This window comes from Canis lupus, chromosome 36, assembly GCF_003254725.2.
Source record: "Canis lupus dingo isolate Sandy chromosome 36, ASM325472v2, whole genome shotgun sequence".
Classification (NCBI taxonomy): Eukaryota; Metazoa; Chordata; class Mammalia; order Carnivora; family Canidae; genus Canis; species Canis lupus.
In genome coordinates this window covers 22,219,300-22,241,382 of record NC_064278.1, presented here as the reverse complement: position 1 = coordinate 22,241,382, position 22,083 = coordinate 22,219,300, and positions in this window count along the sequence as shown.

Here is a 22,083-nt window from a genome sequence, read left to right as displayed (position 1 = left end):
GTAGGAAATGAAATAGAAATGATCCTAATTTGAGGACAAAGCCCACCACGTAAGCCTAAATTGAGAATAATGTACTTCAACGGCCAGAGAAGAGTTTTAAAAAATCATGAAAGCACCCATGCTGTAATAGGAGTTCTAAAAAGTATAGATTCCCAGCCTGAACGCATCTGAGTATTAGTAGAACAAAGAAGTAGCTCTTATAGATTGAGAGAAAAATGAATCTATCCAGATGCATTAAAGTATAGCTTTACCTGAAAAATTGCAAACTTGTGGAAATTATTGAAGATGTGGTCCACTCTGAACATTTTATTAGCTTGACCGCATATTCAGAATTATTCACAGGTAGGCAATCATGGTGGCTTTGTGCCCCCAGGTAAAGTTGATTTCAAAAAAGGGAAGTTCGGTTGAACCCATGGATACATAGAGCAGATTGGTGGTTGTCAGAGGTGGGGGGTGGGTGTGGGTGAAGTTCATGAAGGAGTCAAAAGTTATAAACTTTCAGTTAGAAAATAAATAAGTCATGGGAATGTAATATAAAACATGCTGGCTATAGTTAGGAATACTGTTGCCTATATTTGAAAGTTGCTAAGAGAGATTTTTTTTTTTTAAGACAAGAGTTATCACAGGAAAAAATGTGTAATTGTAATGGTGAATATTATTAATTAGATGTATTGTGATAATTTTGCAACATATACAAATACCACATTTTTATGCTATACTTTGAAATGCATATAACAATATATGTTGATTATACCCCAATTTTTTAAATGAGCAAAGGAACGAAAGAAAAGGAAGTTTGGGCTCGTTGGAAGATAACAATAAAGCAAGTCTTGATTTAATATATTAAATTTACCGTTTCCTGATTTCTTCATTTCCCTTTCCATTGTTTTAAGGTTAAGATTTATCAAAAGGGACATTTGCAGAGAACATGTGCAGTGGTTGGACCGCTGCTACTTAGTAAATCTGAACATCAGAGAGGCCAGGATCAATAGAATGGACCTCATTTGCTTGTCTGAGTTGTTTTGTTTTGCTTGTCTGAGTTGTTTTGTTTTGTTTTGCTTGTCTGAGTTGTTTTGTTTTGTTTTGTTTTTGGTCTGGGGCAAGAATGGGTAGAAAGATGACCTGAACAGGGTAGTTCTCCTTCCTAGGTTAATCAGACTGAGTACACAACTGCAACACGTCTATTGCATTTTGTGCTAGTAGATATAACTGACATTTAGAAAAAAGAGGCAGAAGACAGAGGCAAGCTGTTTTTAATTTAAATTCAATTAATTAACAGAGTATGTTATTAGTTTCAGAGGCAGAATTTAGTGATTCATCAGTTGCATACAACACCCAGTGCTCATTACATCAAGTGCCATCATTAATGCCTATCACCCGGTTACCCCATCCCCCTACCCACCACCTCCCCCTCCAGCAATCCTTAGTTTGTTTCCTGTAGTTAAGAATCTTTTATGGTTTGTGTCCCTCTTTGATTTCATCTTATTTTCCCCTCTTCCCCTATGAACCTCTGTTTCGTTTCTTAAATTCCACATATGACTGATACCATATGGTAATTGTCTTTCCCTGATTGACTTATTTTGCTTAGCATAATACCCTCTAGTTCCATCCACATCGTTGCAGATGGTAAAATTCCTTTTTTTTTTTTTGATGGCTGAGTAATATGCCATTACATATCTCCCCCACATCTTCTTTATCCATTCATCTGTCGATGGACAGCTGGGCTCTTAACATAGTTTGGCTATTGTGGACATTGCTGCTATAGACATTGGGGCTCAGGTGTCACTTCAGATCACCACGTTTGTTTCCTTTGGGTGAACACCTAGTAGTGCAGTTGCTGGGTCATAGGGTAGCTCTATTTTCAACTTTTCGAGGAGCCTCCACACTGTTTTCCAGAGTACCTGTCCCAGCTGGCATTCCCACCAACAGTGTAAGAGGGTTCCCCTTTCTCTGCATCCTCACCAACATCTGTTATTTCCTGACTTGTTAATTTTAGGCACTCTGACTGGCATGGGATGATATTTCATTATGGTTTTTATTTGTATCTCCCTGAAGCTGAGGGAGGTTGAGCATCTTTTCATGTGTCTGTTGGCCATGTGTACGTCTTCTTTGGAGAAATGTCTGTTCGTGTCTTCTGCAAACCGCTTTCAAGTATATGGGCTAAAACCAAGGAAAGGCATGGGCTTAAAGAATTATAACTTTTGTATAAAATGGAAAATTAGAATTCATTTCGGTGGTAGATTAAGAATTAGATGGTAGATTAAGAGCAGGTTTTATTACCAGTATCTGTATTCCTATTCAGGGGCTTGTACCTTCCTTCTGCTGCAATCTCCTTTATGGCCAGATGGGGGTGGTACTGCACAGTATTTAGTGACTTGAAATTCAGAAATTGAAAGGAGTCCCCATCCATGCCTGATTGCTTGGATTGCTTTATTTGTTTTGCCTTATATTTCTAATGAACAAAGGTAGAATTTAATGGCAAAAGAAAGCAGACTAAGGATTTAGTATTTTGTTCATGCAAATAAACAGGACTTAAGCAATAAAGGATTTAAGCAAATGCCCTCTTTTCATTTACTAATGGTAGGATAGCAATAAAGATTAGTGTTAATCAAGAATACAACTCATGTGGTGGTACTAATGTCCTATTGACCAACTTCCGCTTTGAAGCTCTGGGCTTGATGTAAATTCATATTGAGATTTAGGGTTTTTAAGAATAATACAGCTAGAGTTTACTAAGGACATGCTGTGCTTCCTGATACTGAAGCGAACATCTTACATGTATATATAAGGCCATTTTTCATTCAGCAATTATGTGAACAGCCCTGAGGTTAGATTGCCCAGGTTTGAATTCCAGCTCCAGGACTTAAACTGCTGTGTGATTTTGAATAAGGTGCTTAACCTTACCATTCCCCGGTTTTCTCATCTCTACTCTAAGAGTAATCGATTTTTGCTTCCAACATGGTGACAACAGATTCTGGGCTGGCCTTCCCACTGAAGCAACTATAAAACTGCACGGAAACCCAAGGCTGCTTTCAGACATTGGATAGATAACAGCACAGATTGTTAACCAGAGAGAGGGTAAATGCATGAGGTAAGCCCCAGCTGCTCTAGCTCTTTGCCCGAGAGCACATTCCAGACAGCAGTGTGGAAAAGTCGAGTCTGGGAGACTTAAGAGAGGCTGAGTTGGTGAGAGTTTGTAGGGCCAGGTATCAGGGAAGGAAGCTGTAGAAAGAAGCCTCTAAATCTCGCACGGGGACCCAAACACCAACGCATCCATGTGCAGGGTAAGATGCTATGAGGCCCAGCAGAGAACAGTGATTTCAAATGCCTTCATGTGCTGGGAAGCATAGCCATCGGTGATCAATATTGTCTTGCATATGTGACACATATTCAGAAGGTATCACAATTTCCTGCTTTCTTTTTTTTTTTTTAACCTCTCATAATTTTTTTAATCTAGAGTATGCTGCTGTCAAGGAGAAACAAAGCTAGCTGCTAAACTAGTGTCTCAAACACTAGTTAAAGGCTGTTAGACAGATTTTATTTAGTACTACTGTAATAGCAGGGAGACCCCACTATGACCTGAGCTCTACTCATCTGAAACAAAAAGCAAAAGGCTTTTAAACACTGGAGTAAGCTGAAAGGAAAAGCATGAAGGGGGTTAAAGGATGTGATTAGGCCATCTGTGTCTACTGACATATGCCCCTACCCTGGCACAAGGCCTGGGAGACAGGGGCCCTATCCCTCTTGATGACTACATTTCCTTTTTTTTTTTTTTAAATAATAAATTTATTTTTTTATTGGTGTTCAATTTGCCAACAAACAGAATAACACCCAGTGCTCATCCTGTCAAGTGCCCCCCTCAGTGGATGACTACATTTCCAAGGAAGGCTCTCAGGGCCTTGAAAAGGACAACTCTGGGGTTTGGCAGATTCGTATACATCTCAATGGGACAGAGAAAGGATGGACAATTGTACATTGATCAGGTCTCTCAGTAAAGGGGGACGAGTGTTTGGATGAAATTGTCCATGTCAAGATTTTGCAGTTCTCACTGGACTTGGATGATTCTGCATTGAATCTGGATTTTATTGTCTTCATTTTGAGAGTAATGCTTTTTATTTTTCTGGAGTGCAGTTAGTTTACTAATGGATCATCTTGATTCTTTTGAGGCTGTTATAAAGATTTGTTAACATGGGCCTAAAATAGCTCTTTTCTAAATCCTAGAGTAGCTCTACTCCTGAAGTATAGTTCCTCCAAGATGGCAAGTAAATGCCTGGTGTTTTGTGAGTTCTCTCCATCCTGGCTGGTCCAAATGCCTAGGTCTCCTAGCACTGGGGGACCTCTGGAATCTCTGTTCAGCTACTGCTCCCCAGCAGCTGTTTGTTCCCTGCTAGACCTAGCAGAGTTTCACTTCGCACATATGAAGCTTAGTATTTAGCCAAATGTTTAATTAACCCAAAATAAGGCAAAAAAGAACAGAGGACAAAAAAACAAAACAAAACAAAAACAAACAAAAAAAAACAGATGGAACAAAAAACAGAATAAAAGTGTAGAACTAAATCCAACCATATTGATACTTGTATTAAATATAAATGATTAAACACCATAATTAAAATGAGAGTGGCAACACATGTGCAGTCTCTAACTTTCAGAGTGAAGACTACTTAAAACTACACATGACAGAAAATGGCAGAGCTGGTATTTGGACCAAGTATGTTTTATTTCTGAGCCAGCACTCTTAAATTATTAACTTAGAGGTTATCAGGTGCAATTCCCCTCTAATGTTTGGGTTCCACTTTACCACACCCCATCTAATAATCTCTCAAACTCACTTTGAACCTTCACAGAAACAACCCATTGAATGACCACAGTTTTGTAATATTTTCTGTAAACAGAATAGAAAGAGAAGTCAGTCTTTCCTTCAGTGTAATTGAATGAATTTTTAAAATGGTAAATCCTTTCTTATAGTTGAGTAAAAAATCTGTATATCTTCTCACTGATCATTCCTGTATGCTCTATGAATCCAAGAACAAGTCTCATCTTTCTTTATGTCAGACCTTCATCTTTTAAAGGATAGTTATTATGAGTCTTTGACCCTAAGGTAAGCCGAGGCAAGCCCTGCCAGAGAGGGTCAACACCAGCCAAGTTAGGTGAGGCAACGTAATATACTTTACTATATCAATCAACAACCACACACAAGTACCTTTGTGAAGCAATTTCCCATCGAAGGATTGGTGTTGGCCCTTTATATAGTGTCCTATAAGCTGCAGGAAAACCACTATGGATACTAGACTTTATAGTTATCTGCGATTATCAGGACAATATTGATATTTACTGTACTTATTTCACAGCGAAGGTAATTCTTTCTGGAAAATTCCTCATAAGAAAACTGTGTATGGTGTAAGGAAATGGTCTGGTTTCCTTCTTCTGTATGTGGCTGTCCAATTTTCCCAATACCGTTTGTTAAAGAGACTCATTTTTCCATTGGATATTCTTTCCTGCTTTGTCGAAGATGAATTGACCATAGAGTTGAGGGTCCATTTCTGGGTTCTCTATTCTGTTCCATTAATCTATGTGTGTGACTTTGTGCTGGTACCACACTGTCTTGATGATCACAGCTTTGTAATACAGCTTGAAGTCTGGAATTGTGATGACACCGGTTTGGGTTTTCTTTATCAACATTCCTTTGGCTGGCTATTCAGGGTCTTTTCTGGTTCCATACAAATTTGGGGATTATTTGTTCCAGCTCTGTGAAATAAGTTGATGGTATTTTGATAGGGTTTGCATTGGATGTATAGATTGCTCTAGGTAGCATGGACATTTTTTTTTAGCATAGACATTTTAAAGATTTTTGTTCTTCCAATCCATGAGCATGGAACATTTTTCTATTTGTGTCTTCTTCAATTTCTTTCATGAGTGTTCTATAGTTTTAAGTACAGATCCTTTGCCTCTTTGGTTAGGTTTATTTCTAGGTATCTTATGGTTTTGGGTGCAGTTGTAAGTAGGATTGACTCCTTAATTTCTCTTTCTGTCTCATTGTTAGTGTATAGAAACGCAGCTGTTTTTTGTGCATTGATTATATATCCTGTCACTTTGGTGAGTTCCTGTAGGAGTTCTAGCAATTTTGAGGTGGAGTCTTTTGAGTTTTCCATATAGAGTATCATGAGATTTGCAAAGAGTGAGTTTGACTTCTTTGCTGATTCAGATGCCTTCTATTTCTTTATGTTGTCTGATTGCTGAGGCTAGGGCTTCTAGTGCTTTGTTGAACAGCTGTGGTGAGAGTGGACATCCCTCCATGTTCCTGACCTTCGGGGAAAAGCTCTCAGGTTTTCCCCATTGAGAATAATATTCGCTGTGGGCTTTTCATATATGGCTTTCATGATATTGAGGTATATTCCCTCTATTCCTACACTGTGAAAGTTGTTTTTTTTTTTTTTTTTTTTTTTTTTTTACACTGTGAAAGTTTTAATCAAGAAAGGATGCTGTACTCTGTCAAATGCTTATTCTGCATGTACTGAGAGGATCATATGGTTCTTGTCCTTTCTTTTATTAATGTAGTATATATCACACTGATTGATTTGCAGATGTAGAACCATTCTTGCAAGTCCAGGAATAAATCCCACTTGGTTGTGATGAATAATCCTTTTAATGTACTGCTGGATTCTATTGGCTAGTATTTCGGTGAAAATTGTGGCATCCATGTTCATCAGAGATATTGGTCTGTAATTTTCCTTTTCAGTGGGATCTTTGTCTGGTTTGGGGATCAAGGTAATACTGGCCTCATAGTATTTGGAAGTTTTCCTCCCATTTCTATTTTTTGAAACAGCTTCAGAAGAATAGGTATTAATTCTTTAAACGTTTGGTGAGAATTCCCCTGGGAAGCCATCTGGCTCTGGACTCTTGTTTGTTGGGAGATTTTCAATTACTGCTTCAATTTCCTTGCTGGTTATGGGTCTGTTCAGGTGTTCTATTTCTTCCTGTTTCAGTTTTGGTAGTTTACACATCTTTAGGAAGGCATCTATTTCTTCCAGATTGCTTAATTTGTTGGGATATAGTTACTCATAATATGTTCTTTTGTTTGTATTCCTTTGGTTTTGGTTGTAATCCTTCCTCTTTCATTCGTGGTTTTATTTATTTTGGTCCTTTCTCTTTTCTTTTTGATAAGTCTGGCCAGGGGTATATCAATTTTATTAATTCTTTCTAAGAATCAGCTCTTAGTTTCATTGATCTACTGTTCTTTTGGTTTCTATTTCATTGATCTTGCTCTAATCTTTATTATTTCTCTTCTCCTGCTAGGTTTAGGCTTTATTTGCTGTTCTTTCTCCAGCTCCTTTAGGGAATACACACTCTTTTATTACATGCGGGACATTCACAGAAAACTTCTATGATTACACACACACACACACACACACACACACACACCACCTCAGTAAATTCCAAAGAATCAGCATCACACAAACTGTTCTTTGTGACCATAATGAAGAAGAATTAGAAATCAACAGTAGGTTGAGAGCTAAATCTCACAAATCCAGAAGTTTAAAAATATAGTATTTGGTTTAAAAACATAATTAGGAGAATAATCCCAAAATATTTAGAGCAGATGACATGAAAGTAGTGTGTATGAAAATCTGTGTAACACAATAAACAGTACCTAAAGAGCAATGTACAGCTCTAAGTATATTTGATTGAAAACACGAGAAATAAGCTTAGGGAATAAGAGATTACAAAAGACCAAACAATAGAGCAACGAAAACAAGGAGGGAAATAATAAACATAAGGCCGAGGCAATTCATTAGTCAAACCAGAACATTGGGGATTATTTATGAAACCAAAGACAACCCTAATAGACCTCTGGCAGAATGTAAGAAAAAAAAAAAAAAAGCCAACCAGGAAAGCGAAAAATGCACAGAAACAAAATGAATAATAAAAAGGGGGAAGTAATTACAGACACAGCAAATTTTAAGAATAAACCAGTATTACGAGCAATGGTGCAGCAATAACTTTCAAAACCTAGATGAAATTGACAAATATCCAGAACAAAATCTCAGAAACCTGAACAGACTAATAACCACTGGAGAAATTGAATTGGGAATGAAAACCTCAACAAAACAAAAACCTAGGGCTGAACAATTTCAGAGATGAGCTCAATCAAATTTTCAAAGAACAAATCATTGCTATTTTATAAGAATCATTCCAGAAAATAGAGGGAATGAAAACTATTCAACTACCATCCTGGGGCAACTACTATTAAGTAACCTTGAAACCAAGTCAGATCAGGTCAGGGTAGTTGTAGGCAGTTTTTCTTCTGAACCCAGGGAGCTAAAGTTTTTCAGTAAAAGTCATTTATGCGGCTATGCTGTTTCCTTTTCACAGAGAGGTTTTTAAAGCTGTACTGCAAGTGCTCGGGCACTCTACTGCAGACCCAGTGAAAACAGAACAACCTGCCCCCCCCCCCCCCCCCCCCCCGGTCTATTTTGTCTGCAGCACCAGTAACTGACCCAAGTTTGTTGACTCCCCATTGAGCAAAGCCAAGTCCAGAGACACAGAGTTTGCAGCAAGGGACGTGTTTATTTGAGAGGCTGCCTGACAAGGAGAAGGAGCGCCAGCCTCCCCGCAGGGGGAGAGTCAGGGATGTGCTGATTTTGCTCATCCTACTTCCTCTCTTTCCAAAGCTCCGATCTTACCTTTCCTTTCCTTTTTTTTTTTTTTAATATTTTATTTATTTATTCAGGAGACACACACATAGAGAGGCAGAGACCCAGGCAGAGGGAGAAGCAGGCTCCATGCACTAATCCCACCACCTCCCTCCCGAGCCCGATGGTGGGACTGGATCCCGGGACCCCAGGATCCCACCCAGAGCCAAAGGCAGACGCTCCACCACGGAGCCCCCCAGGCGCCCTGGATCTTACCTTGCCATGACTCCCTCAGGCAGCTCTGATAGGACACGACCCCCGGGGGAGCCCTGAGTGAAAGGCACCCATAGCCATGCAGCCAGGTGTTCCAAGGGCAGAAGAGGAAGGGCCTGAGTAAAACGTTGCAGCTGCACATATTAGTCCTGCTGACCCTTCAGTTTGGTGAGTGGTTTCACGCCTAGAATGGCTCCCGATGTCTTGGAAGGCACCCTCAATAGTGGCGGCTGGAGACGAAATCCCTAGGCCCATCCAGCCCCATCCAGGCCCATCCAGGCCCATCGGGGGGCTCCAGGCCTCCCTGTCTGGGCAGAATGCTGGCAGCCCGAGGGGACGCAAGCTCACAGATGGGATGCAGGCTGCCAGTCAACTGACTTTTAAAAGGAAAGGATTTGGTTTAACGTCACAGGCTGACGGTGGAAGAGGGCCCCGAGCCAAGGAAAGGGGCCTCCAGCACCTGGAAATGGATCCCGCCCAGGGGCTCCTGGAAGGGATGGGCCCTGCTGAGAAGTGGATGTAGCACAGTGAGATCACCTGGGACTCGCATCTGCGAAGCTGTGAGATAACACAGGCGTGTTGTTTTAAGCCACTACTTTTGTGGCATTTTTTTTTTAATATAGCAGCAATGGAAAACAAAAAACCCTTTCCTAATTGCCGCTGTTTGCACTTAAAATTTTAGTCTCCTTTTATATCTACAGTTTTCCTTCTTTTTGTTGCAACCACATTCATACACATCATTTTAAAAAATCTTTTTTTTTTCCCTGGGCACCTGGGTGGCTCAGTCGGTGAAGTGTCTGCTTTCAGCTCACATCATGATCTCAGAGTCTTGGGATGGAGCCCTGAATGGGGCTCCCTGCTCGGCAGGAAGTCAGCCTCTCCCTCCCCCGTGCCCTTCAACACAGCTCTCGCTTGCTCTCTCAAGTAAATAAATAAAATCTTTAAAAAAAATCTATTTTCCTTTGCTACTGCCCATACTTGTTTGCTTGTTGAATTTTCTTCTACTTTTGAACTTGGGCAAATGACTTAATTCTTTGAGCCTCAGTTTCCATAACTTTAATGATCCCTCCCATGTCTGTTGTGGGATTGTGGGAGCATTAGAGATAATGCTTTGAAGTACCTGGTGCAGAGGTTTTTAATAATCGTTATTATTATTTTATAAATATTGAACGCCAGGAGTGGGGGGGCCATAGTTTGGAAGACGGAAAGATAAGGAAGCCTAATTCACATTATTGTGGCAGGCCCTAAAGTGGCTTTAGAAGAATTTTCAGAAAAAAAAAAAAGAAGAAGAATTTTCAGTGTTTATTTTGAACACTTACACAAAGATTAGTTTTAACTTTGTGATTAGAGTCCAGGTATTATTGCTTAATTTTCGGGGGGCGGGTGTGCTACATGTCTAAGCCAGTTTGGGCCACTCTGTAACAAAGTACTCTAGGCTGAGTGGCCTATAAACAATAGACATTTAATTTTCAAGTCCAAGAGGTTTGGAAAGTCCAAGATCCAGGTGCTGGTGAGAGAGCCCGCTTCATTTTAAGGGCATCAGTGAGGGCTCCACTCTCGTGACCTAATCACCTCCCACCCCTACATCCCAGCACTTTGGAGATTCGGTTTCAACGGGTTAGGTAGGAGCTAGGAACAAGCAGGAAGGAATACCCCGAGGCGGAGTCCCAAGTCATTGAAGGGGAATGATAGAGACAGGAGCTGGAGGCAGGAGCCGTGATAAATACACTATACACTAAAAGCCCCAGGACACAACCTCCTGACCTTGTGCCTTCCAAGACCTGAGCCTGACAGATCAAGAGCCACAGATGCCTAACAAGCCTTCTTCTCATTCACTTCTGCCCCACGGTAACACCTAGACTCTTTATAATGCTTTTGCAACCCTCCCCTCCTATGGAGAAAGGCTGCCATAATGCTTTGGTGCAAATCTTGTAGGGTCAAACCCCCTCCACCCAACCTGTGGGAGGAGTTTACCAAATGATTGGAAACAGCCTCCATTAGAGACCACCCCACTGTAGGTCACAGCTCCTTCCAGAGATATCAGATCTCCAAACAACCTAGGGGCTGGTTCCACCTGGTTCACTATTCCTTTTTTTTTAAATATTTTATTTATTTATTCATGAGAGACACAGAGAGATACAGAGACACAGGCAGAGGGAGAAGCAGGCTCCCTGCTTTTGAGCCACACAGGCGTCCCATGGTCCACTTATTCTGAGCACGGATCCCCATAAAATCTCATGGGGAATCCAAGGACTGAGACCTCCATTCACACAATGCAGACTCTCTCAACCGTAACAAACGTGAATTTTGGGTGGGGGAAGGCACAAACATTCAGTCTATGGCACTGTAAGATCACCCAAGATGGGTCATCTCGGGACGCCTGGGTGGCTCAGCAGTTGAGTGTCTGTCTTTGGCTCAGGGCGTGATCCTGGAGCCTCGGGATCGGGTCCCACATTGTGCTCCCTGTATGGGAGCCTGCTTCTGCCTCTGCCTGTGTCTCTGCCTCTCTCTCAAAAAACAAAAAAAAAAACCTAAAAAAAAAAAATGATGGGTCATCTATTTTTCTTTGTTAAGCCCTGGCATTGAGCCCTTTATGGGGATGTTTTTTGTGGTGGATGGGGAGGTAGGTATGTTTCTCTTTCCTATGCCTTTGAAACAAACCTGGTTTCTTGGCCTTGAAAGAAGGTTTTCTTTATAACTTTTTAGTTTTCTTTATAACTAGCCTTATGAGAGAGTTCTTTTCAGAGCCAGGCAATCAGGAATACTTCTTCTAGAGGCAGTCATTACACTGCAGAATTTGAGAATTGAATCATAGGTGAGAGAACGAGATCAAGTCCTAGATAACACCTCCAATCCTGTCATTAATAAGTTGGGACTGCTCCAATTAAGAAAGTGTTGAGACAGATTGCCCCCATAAGTTTAAGACATTTCTGGACTCCAGTTTAGGGGAAGGGAGACTAACTTTTTTTTTTTTTTCCAAGGGAAGAAGTAAATCTAGTGTCTGAGTTTGGAGGGGAAAACCTGCCACTGCATTTCGGCCTCGGCTAGAAACAACGTACCGATCGTGCCCTCACAGTGTGATATTGAGTGATGTGCATGAAGAGAATCTGGGCTATAGTTCATGGTTTACTGTTGGGTAAACAAGGCATTCGACATGCAGAATTATTGTTGGGGAATCTTCTCAGTAGGAAGCCATTACCAAGGTCCCAATGCCAAAGAGACAGTGTGTTAATTCGCCTTTCCTTGACAGCTAATAACTTGTAATAATCATTACATGGGTTACTTGGTCCTGCTGAGTCCCAGCTTGTGAGCTTCTTTCCGATCAAAGTTATCCTCAGAGGCAAGCTGTGGTTAAATAGGCTCTTTAATCTCTGTCTCTGTGAAGTTCTGTTATGCTGGTCCAAGAGATTGAACTGGCAATCTCTAACTTCCCTCTTTGTAAACACAAGAGTGCAATAAAAAAAAAAAAAAAACCTTTTCTTTGGAGTTGATTGGGGATTTATGGGAAGTTGCAAAGACAGTAAGTGGTACAGAGCGGTTCCCAGTAGCTTTCACCCCATGTCCCTAGAAGGTTATATCTTACGTAATGATTGCACCATATCAAATCAAGGAAATTTAACAATGGCACAATGTGTGTATACATCTCTGCCATTTTATTTTTTTAAAAAAATTTTATTTGTGGTAAGAGGTACATAACATAAAATGTATCATCTTCATCATTTTTAGGTGTACAATTCAGTAGTGTTTAGTACATTCATGTTGTTGTGCAACCAATCTCTGGAACTATTTCATCCTGCAAAACTGAAACTCTATTCCGATAAACATCAACTCTTTATTCTTCCTTCTTCTCAATGTCCGGCAATCACCCTAGTACTTTCTATGTCTATGAATTTTACAGGTGCCACATAGAAGTAGAATACAGTATTTGTCTTTTTTTGTGATTGCTTTAATTCACTTAGCATGATATCCCCAAGTTTTATCCATGTTGTAGCATTTATCAGAATTTCTTTCTTTTTTAAGGCTGAATAATATTCCACTGTATGTGTATACCACATTTTGTTGATCAATTAATTTATTGATGAACGTTTGTATTGCTTCTACCTTTCAACTATTGTGAATAATGCTATGAACATGGATGCATAAATATCTCTTTGAGACCCTGATTTCGATTATTTGGGGTATTGTTAGGGGCTTAATTTTGTCCCCCTCAAATTCATATATTGAAATTCTAATCCCCAGTATCTCAGAGTGTGACTGTGTTTGAAGAGAAAGCCTTTTAACAGGTGACTAACTCAGAATGAAGCCATTAGGATGAGCCCTGAGCCAATCTGACTGGCTTCCTTTTAAAAAGGAAATTTGGACACACTGAGAAACACCACAGGGGCATGCCTATACAACAGAAAGATAAACATGTGCAGAGGAAGCAAGAGGGTGACCATCTGTAGCCAAGAAGAGAGGCTTCAGAAGAAGCCAAACTCACCTATGCCTTGATCTTCGACCTCTAGCTTCAAGAGCTATAAGAAAATAAGTTTCTGTTGTTTAAAACACCCAGTCTGTGGCATTTCATTATGGCAGCCATAGCAAACTTTTAAAGGTGTATACTCAGAAGTAGAATTTGCTGGATCATGTGGTAATTCAATTTTAATTTTTTTTAGGAGTTGCCATACTACTTTCCATATAAGCTACATCATTTTACATTCCTACCAGCAGTGTACGAGGGTTCTAATTTCTCTATATCCTTGTCAACACTTGCTATTTTGTTTTTATTTTTTGTTTTAAGAATAGCCATCCTAGTAAGTATGTATGGCATCTTGTTGTGGTTTTGATTTGCATTTCCCTAGTTAGTGATGCTAAGCATGTTTTAATATGCTTGTTGGCCATTTGTATAGTTTTTTGGGAGAAATGTCAATTCAAGTCCTTTGCTCATTTTTTAAAATTTATTTATTTATTTATTTTTTATTTTTATTTTTTCCTTTGCTCATTTTTTAATCAGGTTGTTTGTGTTTTTGTTATTGAGTTGTAAGTTTTCTTCTTATCTTGTAAAAGTCCTCTATTTTAGGCCTACACCCTCAAAAAAACCAAAGGCCAGCAGAAAGAAAGGGCTTCAAGGATCCTAATTTTGGAAAGAGTGGGGGATACAGTTGTATAGGATAACTGTATAATTTATTGTCCAAACCAGGGTATATTTGAGAAGGGAGTGCTAAAAGTAATTACAATTATATGTTTTTTGAAATGTTTATTGACCAACAAATTTATTTTATTGTATTGGTGGACCTATAAAATACTTCTGCTCAAAAACAATTTTTTAAAAGATTATTTTTAGAGAGGGAGAGAGCGCATGTCCACGTGTGAGTGCTGGAGGAGGAGCAGAGAGAGAGAATCCCCAGCAGACTCTACACTGAGAGCAGAGCCTGTCATGGGGTTTGATCTCAAGACCCTGAGATCGTGACCTGAGCTGAAATCAAGAGTCTGATGCTTAACTAAGCCACCAGGTGCCCCAACTCAAAAACAGTTTAAAAACAAATAATCTTCCACCTCAAGAAAATCATAATTGATATTTTTCTTCACTTACTTCCAGGATGTCTCTTTTCAATTTTTAAATCATATTTGTGATTTGATTCTATGTATATAATTATATTCAGCTTTTTTACCTTACCATAAATGGTATTTTCTATGATATTAAAACTTGTAAAAAATTTTAAAATTTTAATTCAAAATAAGATTCTTTTTAAAAATATAAGAATCTAGAAAATTTTACACATTCTTCCTACAAAATATGTATCTAAGTACTTTTAAATAAAAATATTTTAAAATGTCTTCAAATTGGTTATGTACACATATAAAACCCATGATTTTTGGCATATACTTGTGTACAGTAATCAGTTTCTTAAAGATCTCTCGTTCTAATACTGAGTCACTGGCATTTTCTGAAGTGTGTACTTTTTAGTATGGTCTAATTCTTTTTCTTTTTTTCTTAAAATTGCCTGCAGTATTCTTTGAAGTCGTAGGTTATTTACGATTATATAGAAATCTTCAATTGCTTCTTCTTGATAGACCATATTTTTAACTGAGAAACTTTTTTCTAAGTGCTGAGGAACTTGGTAGATTTGGAGTAGATTTTGTTATGTGAAGGATATTCTAAGATTGAATACTTCTTTGTTGTGAAATGTTTAAAATTTCGGCCCAAATATTTTGGCTGCTATTGTCCATTTGGCACCAGATATCTGAGTGCCACAAGCAACAAAAAGGTGGTGGATTTTTTTGTTTGTTTTTGTTTGGTTTATTTTTTAGAAAGGGAGAACACGTGTGTGAGAGTGGTTGTGGGAGGGGATGTTGGCAGAGGAATGAGAGAATCCTAAGCAGGCTCCATGCCCAGCGTAGAGCCCAGGACTCTATCTCACATCCCTGAGCTCATGACCTGAGCCAAAATCAGGAGTCGAATGCCCAACTGACCGAGCCAGCCACCCAGGCCCCCCTATGAAAAAGTTTTACAAGACAAAATGTCTCAAATAAACCATCTCTATTTATGATTATGTGGAAAGTTTTGCCAAATTTAGATGCTGCAAAACCATTGGGTATTTTTGTTCCTTCCATTCGGGTAAAGAATATACATTTATCCAATTAAAAATAGGAATTCCGACAAAAGACTCAAGTCTAGGTATTCAAATGCTCAGAGAATTTAAGAATTCCACCTACATTGTTTGAGTTCTCATCATTAAATTTGTTAAGTTCCTACCTTGTGCTTGAAGGGATGAAATCCAGTGTCTTCTGTTTGGAAATTTTGTTTTTAATAATTGCAATTCACTAAAAACTTCAAAAGCTGAAGTTTTTGGTACTCTACTCATTGACTATTTATAGGAACAATTTCCAACTTATTTTGAGCATAGTGCGACCAAAATTTAAAAAACTCATTACAAAAATGTTCAATACATTGTAGGATACTTACAATGAGTCGCAAAGTAGTGCTTCAAAGTACCACTCAGACATTTTAAAATTCCACTGATGACAGATAGTAAATGGCATATAACCATGCTGAAAACTGGATTTTTAAAAAAATTCAACATCAGTTTTTTACATTAATTTTGTAATTCAGTTACCTTAACACACTCTCTCTCTCCCTCTCTCTCTCTCTCTCTCTCTCTCTATATATATATATATATATATATATATATATATATATATATTTGTTAAACTTAACAGCTCTTTTTTTTTTAAAGATTTTATTTATTTATTCATGAGAGACACACAGAGAGAGGCAGAGACACAGGCAGAGGGAGAAGCAGGTTCCCTGCAGGGAGCCCAATATGGGACTCAATCCCAGGACTCTGGGATCATGACCTGAGCCGAAGGCAGACACTCAACCACTGAGCCACCCAGGTGCCCCACTTGACAACTCTTTTATTGGTAAAATTTCTCAATGTGTTTGAACACAATTATGAACTATTTGTACGATAGCCAATTCTTGGCTTATCTGTACTCTGGAGATTTCTTAGCTTATTAAGAACAATTTTGTCATCACAATACTGTAATGCCCAATATTTTCATTTTCAAAGGAAAATGGAGTTTTAAAACTGAATTTATAGTGACATTCACAAAAAATGGGGGTCAGGTATTTCACTTTTGACATAATTAACTCCTAAAGGCTTAACTTCAATCACATGAATTGTATGAAAACATTGAACTGCTTTTGGAATTATTTCGATTGATTTTCTACTTGCAGCCTCTTATGACCCTGGTATAAAATTGTCATTGCTAAACGAGGCCAACGCACACACTAACAGCTATTGCTTCACGTGAGCATGCACACAGAAACTTGGACTCACAATGAGTAAAAGTAATTTAGAAGCAGAGACGTGTGACCTGAATGAAAAGTTATGTTTCGCAGAGTAATATGAAAATGCACTTTCTGCTCAGCTGTGTGTTAAGTCGTGATCTTCAGGCACAATGAATGTTCTTAAAATAACAACTAACTTTTCAAGTATATGCTGACGGCTCTTCAGCAGATTTGAACCTTCTGGGGTTTTGTTTTGTTTTGTCATTTTTATTTTTAATATTCTGGCTTTCTCTATTGAAAGACTGAATGTACAAACAGACATTAGCCAGACTGCATATGAAAATAGAACTCTCACCTAGAACCTCTGCAGCCATTGGCCCAATTGGCCCAGAACCATCAGGACTTAGTCAATGGCTCCAGCTTCCCCATATTTGTCTCAGTTTCCAACTCAGGACCAGAGAAAGCCAAATCTACTTCCCAAGCTAAGCACGCACGCTATCTTGCTTCTAGTGAGCCTACCTCCATCTTCCCCAGGCCAACGCCTTTCCATCTAGGCATACCTGAGCTTTTCTTCAGTATGGAACATTCCAACTCCCCTGTCTGCCTTTGAGTCGGTCTCTGCCAAACACAAGTGATGGTGGCTTCCTTGCTAAAATAGACTATGAATAAACAGCCTCTGTTCTTGTGTGGATGGGCTTCATTTATTTCCACAAGGCGGTCATTGCTTTCACCACGGTGGATGAAATTGCCAATGGTGGATGGCTAAATGTTAACATCCTGTCGAAGTCACGTATTCTTCATCAAATTTCCTGCGAAATAGAAGTTCCTACTTCACATTTTGACTCTTCACCATGGAAAAGACTCCACTTGGAATAAAGAGACTCCACAGAGAAATGTATTAGTACGATGGCTGTAGGCAGTAAAAGTAGAGGGGAAGGTAAGGAGTACATAGACACTTGCATTCTCTATTATCATTTATTTTTTAATGATGTTATTTACTTATTTAAGAGGGAGAGAAAGCAAGAGCAAGCGGGGGGAGGGAGAGGTACAAGCAGAGTCTACACTGAGGGCAGAGCCAGACGCAGGGCTGAATCTCAGGACCCCAAGGTCATGACCTGAGATGAAATCAAGACTTGGATGCTTAACAGACTGAACCACCCAGGTGCCCCTGTCATTAATGGAAAAGCCAATTTTCTAAGGCTCTTGGATTTTTGCCAAGAGAAAAATGTAGAAGATAAAACCCACTTTGGTGCAACATCAGGATTTTTGTTTCACCAACGGGTCATCAGAACAAAACCCGCTTGTATTGGCAGAATTGTTCAGATCTCTGCTCGTGGTGAGAGACAACAGATGTCACTTGCTTGTCGAGAACCACTCCGGGCTCTGGCCTTGAGAGCACACTGGCAGTGGGACTCCGCTCCTGGACGGCTGCCGGCTGCTGGGGCACCGGGTGGCTCCCGCACTACCTGTACATTCTCACCTACAAGGGCTTTATTTAAAATTCACAGGCTTCTTTGTGATTTTTTGTGCATTTTCCTTCTGCTCCTCAAGAATGAAATCTATCCAAGGCCACCTTTTCATCCCAACGGTCTCATTTGGCACAAGTTCACGCGTCCAGGAGAGGAACGGGGGGGCGGGGTTCGCCTAGAGAGGAGGGCTGAGGGAAGCCTTCCTCCTTCACAAACGATGGGGGACTTCTCCGATTCAAGCAAATCTTTCCCCCCTTTCGAGTTAGGTAAGTCACAGGAGCCTAGTTTCCATACTGCTTTCAACCAGGGTTTAAAAAAAATAATATAATAAATTAAAAAAATTTTAAAAAAACCAGGGTTTAATTGAGGCAGAGGTTGGCTGGTCCAAAGTCAGATCTACTTAATGCTGTATGAAGTCATCCAGGCATTGCACTGAGTCTAACTTTAGAGCCATGCCTCTAGTCACTCGCCCTTGTAGGAGGAGCGGCCAGGTGCCACAGTGTGATGGAGAGCCCAGGGACAAGGCTGTCGTTGAACATGGTCCCCCTGAGAATGTGGTGTCTTCTGTGCCTCCTGTATCTACCAACGTGTACGTCTTACTGAATGAGTCTACTCAGGACTGGGTGCTACTGATGCCCCCTACCCCCGACTGCAACCTATCCTATTTTCCCATTTAATTAACTGAATTAGTCGCTTTTATGGAACTGGAAAATCCTTTTTACAAAAAAGATTTCAACACATACTTGTTTGTTTGGTTTCAATATAATGAAAAAAAAAATCCAAAGTTATTTTCTTCAGAGATTTTCATTTTCTTCTGTCTACAGTCTCCATGGGGGAACTGTATTCACCCATCCATCCATTCAATAAATATTTCTTGCACACCTACGATATGCCAAGCACTGTTTTAGGGAATGATGGTAGATTTATAAAGGAATCGTTTTAGGGCAGCCCGGGTGGCTCAGCAGTTTAGCACCGCCGTCAGCCAGGGTGTGATCCTGGAGACCTGGGGTCGAGTCCCGCGTCGGGCTCCCTGCATGGCACCTGCTTCTCCCTCTGCCTGTGTCTCTGTCTCTCTCATGAATAAATAAATAAAATCTTAAAAAAAAAAGAATTCTTTTAGATGTCTTGACTGGAGCAATTGGCTAACTCTTAAAATCTATTATTTAATTATAGCTTTTTTTTTTTTACTTCCTCTGCATTTGCGTCGTGCAATTCACCTCCTGCTTGTCAATCCGTTGGGGGTCGGCTGAACCTACGTTCAACGTTGGGAATGGCTCCCAACGATGTCCCTGTCCTAATTCCTGAAATCTGTGAATGCTACTCACATGACAAAAGGGATTTTGCAGATCTGATTATATTAGAGATCTTGAGATAGGGAGATTATCCTGGATTATCTGGGTGGGCCCTAAATATAATCACGGTGTTCTAATAAAAGCAGGGAGGGAGATTTGACTACATGAGAGGAGAAGGCAGTGTGACTGCAGAAGCAGAGATTAGAAGGATGTGGCCACGAGCCAAGGACTGCAGGCAGCGATCAGGAGCCAGAAGAGACAAGGAACAAGCTTGCCCTCGAAGCCTCCAAAAGAAAACAGCTTGGTCAACGCCTTCATTTTCGCCCTGTAGGACTCATTTTGAACTCCTGCCCCTCCAGAACCTGTAAGAGAATAAATATCTGTTGTTTTAAGCTACTAAGTTTATGGTGATTTGTTAGAGCGCCAATAGGAAACTCCTACAGCTACAGGCCTAGGTTTTAGAATTCATAATTGTGACTTACAAAAGTAGAGCCTGCGATATCTCTACAATCACTAATGTTGTCATAAATTAGCAGCTTTGCAAATTTCCCCCGCTGGCTAGAAAAAAGAAAAATTCTTCTGCTTCCTCAAATCTGTTGGGAAGGCAGCCTCACGTGAGGTGGTGCATTAGAAAGACAGGCTCTCCCAGAACTGTCAGCGTTAGAGCATAGATAATACCACCCACATAGATTTGTCGTCAGGATCTGTCCCAGATGCTAACAAATTACAAATAAAGCATCTAAATGAATAATCTAAGGGATTCTAACCATGCTAGCTCTAGGCATTTTCATCAGTTTGGCTAGACTGCCTATGGCAAAAACATCTTTTTCTGAACAAAATAAGTTTAGAATATTCCATTAAATATTCACTGTATTTGGCAAAACTGTGAGGAATTTAGAAAAGGAGCTTGAACTCTCAGGGCTGATACTACAAACCAGAACGTCACTGCCTGAGAGGGCCATGCTGGGAGTGCTCCCTGGCCTGCCATCTCCCCTGTAATCAGCACGTCGCCGCCTAGGGAGGTGCTCCTTTGTGTTTATCCCAGTGTGCATCTAAATTTTGTACCCAGGATGCTAAAATGAAATCACAGAATCACTACCTACAAACCCCCACCCCCGGAGTGTCACGTACCCTGGACTATGTGTACTGGTAAGAGGTTCGTTCTCTGGCGTGAGTTCATCCCTGGGCCAAGGAAGTGACATGGCCACCATGATTATACAATTACAAACTCAGAGTAACTCAAAGTCTCACTTACTGTGTCTCTTTGCTACTTATTCTCAATTTGTTTTCTGGTTGCTTTATTCCAGAGCAAGGGGAGGGGCATTTCTTTGGCGTCTGGAGTTCTTAAATCTCCATCAGTCACTCCCTCCCTCCTTCCCTCCATCTGTCTAGTTAAGGACTTCTGGTGAGTGCACAGAGAAGGACACAAAGAAGGAAGGTTTCTTTGTGCGCTCCTGCCACCCACATGGATGTTTCTCAGTATAATCCTGTGAGCCCATCCCCAGGGGGTGCTTCGACAAGACCCTCACATCTCAGTGGTTGGACGGCGTTGTGATGAGGCCCCACCCAATGACCGCTCCCCAGCGAACATTCTTGGGACATTCTTGGGGGGGGGGGGGCTCTTGAAAAGGTCCCAGGGCCTATGTGCTTAGTAAATTCCAGCAGGGTTGAAAATAGGCCAACTGCCAATATTTTTAGAGGAAACATCTGGGGATTCGAGTGACCAAAGGTTTGGTGTATTGCTTTGACTGAAAATATTTCTTCTTCCACTTCTTTATAAGAAATTCAAGACTTGGAAGTCAAGACTGAGAAATCTTCTGCTTACAATGTGTACGATGATGAAAAACAAAATATACTGTCACTATTTTATTGGAAGGGCTTTCCTCAGTGACAGAAAATCCTGCCGAGGAACAGCCTCTTTCTGAGGGAGGACAATTGGATGAGGAAAAGCCAATCCCTAGGAGCTTTCCCAAGAGCCCAGCAATGGACAAACTCATCTGTGAGGCCTTGAGTTTCCTGCAACTTTTAAGAACTACACACAGTTTTACTCCTATAATATAGAAACAAAATAGAAAGCTGAAACCAGCTTTCTAGGTCTTCATATAAATAAGTTCAAAATTCAGGGAGAAGTCCTTTGTCCTAGTATGTGATCGGAAAACCGTTTCTGCATTGTTACCACAAGAAAAAAGAGCTGGAAATGTAGTCAGAATAGATACTCAATGTTCTTTAAATCCAACTTGAAGTGTCTTCCTGGAGATACCAATATTTCTCATTTTGTCAGGTCATTAGCACATACTACCCACAAAACTCAAGCCTCTTTATGTAGTTTAAAATTTGTTGAGTTTCCTGTGTTCTTACAAAGGTAACATTCTGGGTACACAGCATTCATCAAAGAGACACAATTCTTATTTCAAGGTGACACAGATTAGACTATGTTTTTCAATGAATAACTCCTCTTTCAATAGGAAATTTAACTATAAGCTATTCTTTTTTCTGTAGAAAGTTCCCTGAAATTCTACCCCTAATGTAAGATAAAATTTAATTTTTCTATCTCAAAATGACCATAGGCAACAAACAGTATGACTATTGCCTTTGTATATTCAATTTTAAGTGGAATAATTTCACAGTGGAGCCTTTTCAAATGA